Source organism: Neophocaena asiaeorientalis, unplaced genomic scaffold (assembly GCF_003031525.2).
Source record: "Neophocaena asiaeorientalis asiaeorientalis breed wild unplaced genomic scaffold, Neophocaena_asiaeorientalis_V1.1 scaffold204, whole genome shotgun sequence".
Lineage (NCBI taxonomy): Eukaryota > Metazoa > Chordata > Mammalia > Artiodactyla > Phocoenidae > Neophocaena > Neophocaena asiaeorientalis.
In genome coordinates this window covers 3430659-3435737 of record NW_020173922.1, presented here as the reverse complement: position 1 = coordinate 3435737, position 5079 = coordinate 3430659, and positions in this window count along the sequence as shown.

Sequence of the window (5079 nt, the reverse complement as noted above, 5' to 3'; positions counted from 1 at the left end):
CCTCTATAAGTCAGACTTTTGTCTCTTCCTGCTTGAGGGCTCATTTTTCAGAATCTTGTAGCCCAGAGCAAGCAAGTTTCTTAGCTCTGCTAATTCTAAAGATAGGTCATCTATCCCTCAAAGTTACAGCGTCCTCACCTGTTAATAAGACCCCACTCCTTACCCTGCCTTCCTCCTCAAGGTGTTAATAATTATAGAGGAACTCTACTTGGGGCCCTCTCCTACTCATTTTACCCAAGCAACCAAGTGCACCATTCCTACCTCCTCCCTTGGTGACTGTAAAGTCACGTGGGACCCTGGAGCAGACACACTTCAGAGGCCACCTCTCAACAGTCCCTTCTACCATATTCTACCAAAGTAAGTTCTGGTAAATTTCCTTCATTCCTAGTAGGTCTACCATTTTATATTTGTTAGAGCTCTAGTTTGTTAACTGCTTGTATATGTGAGAATCAACCTTTGGGCCACCCAGGGCTATATTTCAGAAGACTGATGCCTTTCTTTCTGATAGCACTTTGTTGCTAGGACATAAGCTCCTTAGGCAGGAATCTGTCTTTAAGATTCACTTTGTATTCTTAGTGCTGAAGAAGATGTCTGGATGAATGAACAAATGAGTGAAGGAATGAATGAATAAAAGAACTTGTGGCCCCTAGGAAGAACCCGAAGCAATATTAGGTAGGGTCAGGGACTGCAATGAAGGGGTGGAGACCTTCCTTGGTTGGTGAAACTCTTTTCTAAGGCTGGGGAAGGCAGGCTAAAGAGATGCAGAGGAAAGTACAAACCGGAAGTTACAGTCCTAACTCATTACTCTGTGACCGCAATCCAGATCACTTCACAGCACCCTGGACTGGATTTGGATGAGAAAGGGAGCTCAGAAATCCCCCCACCAAAGGAGTTCCAGGGGCCAAGGAGTCCCCAGGCCTTTTTAGAGCAGTGAACTCAAAGTGTGCGCTGGGATTAGTGTCAGCCTGCAAACTATTATCTTTATGTGAGAAGATAAGTACAGAAATGAAAATGTTTAGAAATTTTTATAGCAGTTTGACAGAGTGATTTTAGATATGTTGAAATCTTATAAGAAATTTGGGCTCCTATTCTGGGTCTTTTTTTCTGTTTCATTTTTCTAGGAGGATGGGTATGAATGTCTCAAATGCAAAATGTCCTTAATGGACTAAAGCTCTGGTTCTCAGCCCAGCAAGCTCTCTTCCTTTCCTTGCTTGTGGGATTCTCTCCTTGGGGAAGAGAGGTGTCCCACACTGAGTTACTTGGGAAAAGCACACTGAGTTTTGCCTCAGTGGCCTTTTCTCTGTTTCCTACTTTTCCCAATCAAGAATCTAATATTTACACCTGAAACTGATTTAATATTGTAACTGAATGATACTTAAAAAAAAGAATCTATTGTTTAATTTTCACTTCTTAAGACAGCAGAGTTGATTTCCATGCCACTGACTGTGTGTTCAGAACAGGGGTCACATTAGACCCAAGGAATCTCCCATACCTCTTAAAAGAGTTTCAGGAGTGATCCCACATTCACTTCTTGTGTATGAGTGGCTGGGTCTTATTCTTCTGTGCTCCCCATAGCACTTGGCTTTAGTTGGTACTCTATAAACATATTCTTTAATTTTCTAGGAAGGAGAGGGGACGGTGGTGAGCTTTTTGTGTGTAACCTTTGTGCGTGCTCCTGCTCACGTTCTCTAAAGATCATATAAATTCTCTAAAAGGAATTTAGGATGTTAAAGAAAGGCCTCTGCTCCAGGTATTAGGAGCCTTGGATGTTGGCCACTAATTTATTATGTGACCCTGGGCAAGCTATTTACTGTCATGTGGACTCAATTACTTCATTTGAAAAATGAGAGAGTTGGGAAGATGTTGAGTGTTGAATAACCTCTAAGGATTCTACCAGCTCTCTTACAAGCTATAATCCTAATTTTATGATTTACAAAATTTATTAACCCCAGAGGTGATTGTAGGCCAGAGATGGGAAAGTCTTGTCTTCTCCAGCTGTCAGCATGGGAATCTTATGTATCTTTAAATCCTTCAGTTGACCATCTGGATAAGCCTGTGAGATGGATACCTGGAGGGCAACCAATGGCTTCTTCAGAGTGCTTTGGGACTCTGTCTACATAAGACCGTTGTGCTGGACTGATCATAGTCATTCATTGTGGTAGAGGGTCTCCTGGAGGGAGAGAAGAGCCAGAGATTGGTGCTCCACACTGAAGTTTACACATCATTTGTAGCCAGCTTGTGCATCCATTTCCTTAACCTCAGCTCTATTATCTCATTAGTTTTTAAGTGACGATTCAATTCTTTCAACTGTTGGTTTCTCTCTTCTGGGAATGGAAATCAGGAACTGAAGACCAGAGTAGACGACAATAGTGGAGGTAGAGTGGGCCTATGACCAGACAGAATAGTAGTATATCTGAGCTAGTGGTGTGCTGGTAGATATTCAACAACCAGTTTCTGTGTGATAGGAGACATGATTGGTAGTGTTTGCTGATTTGCATGGTGTAAATACTTCCACCATGGCTGATTTCAAACTACCATTGTGGACTTGGGAAGAGACAAATAGTGGCACATCATTATACAGTATTTTTATCGTAGGTATAATAGATGTAATTAACCTTAAGGGTATAGATAATAGTAAAATCTAGTAAAATAATAAGGAAGTGATAAATTTTGACTACTTATCTTTGTTTTTGTTTGGCCATGTCATGCAGCTTATGGGATTTTAGTTCCCTGACCAAGGATCGAACCCCAGGCCCCGGCAGTGAGAGCACTGAGTCCTAACCACTGCACGGCCAGGGAATTCCTTTTTATTTTCCCCTTTGTTTTTAATATAATTAATTAATTTATAAGTTTAATTGTAAGTTTGTATAATTTAATTTTAATAACAGCTGTGTTTAACAACCAGTTTGCAAAATTCCTAAAAATTTCACAATAGGTTCTCTGAGACTGGACAAGCTGCCTCCCACCACACCGCTGGATCCCTGTATCCTCCCTCTAGGCTACTGGGAGGTAAAGTGCAAAAGATTCCTCTGTAGAATTTAACACCAAGTATTTGTTTGTTCCAGTTATGTGCAAGGCTTTAACCTTTGCTGAGCCAAAGTCTTGCTATCTGCCCTCAAGGAGCTTAGTATCTAGTAAAAAGGAGATAAGGTCTGTATCTAACTATAATGTAGGGCATCGAGTGGTAGGTGGAATGCAATGAATAAAGGCACTGTATTCCACTGGAATGGTATTCATAGAGCTAGAGAGGAGTAGGATGGGTTGATCCTGAAGGCCCCTTCCACCTCATGTTCCAGGATGTTGAGATACCAGGAGTCTTAGGGGAACACAGGGGGCAGTAATCAGTGAGGAGTAAGCCAGAGTCACCCTTGCTGTGCCCAGCTTCAGGAAATCTAGAGGCCATTTATGGAGGCATAGAGTGTCTGAGCTAGAGGCTCCCATTTTTACAAGGATATAACTGAGGCCCAGAGAGAGAGGATTTACTCAGGGTTACAGAGTGAGTTGGGGCCAAGAGAGCCTTGATGCTACCCTCCTGGTTTGCCCAGGACTGAGGTGTTTCCCGTGGTATGGGACTTTCAGTGCTTAAACCAGAACAGTCTTGGGCAAACCAGGATGGTTGGTCACCCTGCGGTAATGGTGGTGTACATCCTAAGCTAATGCTTCTTCCAGATGTGCATTCTCACTAAACTCCCCAGACCCCTGGTTCCTCCGCATTTCTTTTCCAGGCTCCTTTTTCAGGGCTCTGAGACTAGAGGGGCTGCTTAGACCATGGAGCAAGTTGGGGGGTGTGGGAGTTGAGTGAGACGGTGGAGAGAGGGTGGAGATGGCTGGAGAATGCCAGAAGAGAAAGAGATAGGATTTCTGACTTTTAACACTCCTCTGCTAATTAGATAAGGGGTGGAGATGGGGGGTAGAGAGAATGAGCCTCCATGCATATTCTTCTGAGCAGTGACACTGAGCAGAGCTCAGGAATTTTTAATCTCTGGTCTCCACCCCTCCTCCCTGGAAGCTTGTCTCTTCCCACCCCCTGGTGACTCCCAGTCCAAATGCCACAGCTGCTTGAGCTCCTGACCCTCCCTTTGACCCCCCCAATTTAGCCTCAATGACTTGCAAAGTTCCTCAACAATATACCCAGGGAAGGAAGAGGATAATACTTCAATTTTCCCTTTGAGATCTAGGTTTCCAAGTGTGGGAAAGAAAATAGGCCTTCCTGTGTGGAAAATGGGAGCAGTTGCTGGAACACATGGGCCTGTGAGGGCTGGGGTACATTAGAGGGGTTAAATCTGCAAGCCATGACTAGCTGTTTCTTGCTTGAAGGTATATTTCCTTCATCAGTTGGGAAGCTCCTTAGGGCTTGCCCTTGTCAATCCCAGCCACACAGGAATCTCTCCGAGGATAGCAGAATATGCTCCCATCAGCTGAGGTGCCCAGGTGGCAGAAGCTGCATCATCATTAGCCTAGAAAGGTTTGGAGTTGGAGGGGCTCATCCAAGGAGAGATTTTGGTTGGCTAAAACCCCTTTATTATATTTTTTATTCTCTCACTGTCCAAAACTCCCATCTCTGGACATTAGATAGGGCACAGAAGTTCCAAGTTAATGTTTCTTGATTGATTGTTGTCGAAGAAAGTACGGAGATGATTGTGGAATTTTATTAGTTTTCAGAGAAGTATGCATCCATCTATCCATTTATTTATTCTAAAAATATTTACCTACTTAGTTCAGGCTAGTATTCAACACTTATGGGTCTAAGATGAATTATCATTACTTGTTTTTATCCTGGAGGAGCTCTTAGTCTGGTCTGAGAAAAGTCTGGTCTGAGAAAAGCTTAAATAATTTATAACAGTACAGTGAGATAAAGTACTCTGGAAAAGTTGGAGGGGGAGTAAGGATAATGAGTAAATCTCCATAGACAAGGACTTCTGATAGAGACCTGCCATCTGGTGGCGATGAATGGTACAACATGCTCTTTGTTGCTCTGATGTGGGATTCAGTATTGCGAATTTCAGCCTTTATTGAGCACCTGCCCAATGGGTAGCCAGCCCAGTGGTTGGCACTGCGATGCATATACATTAAAGCTTC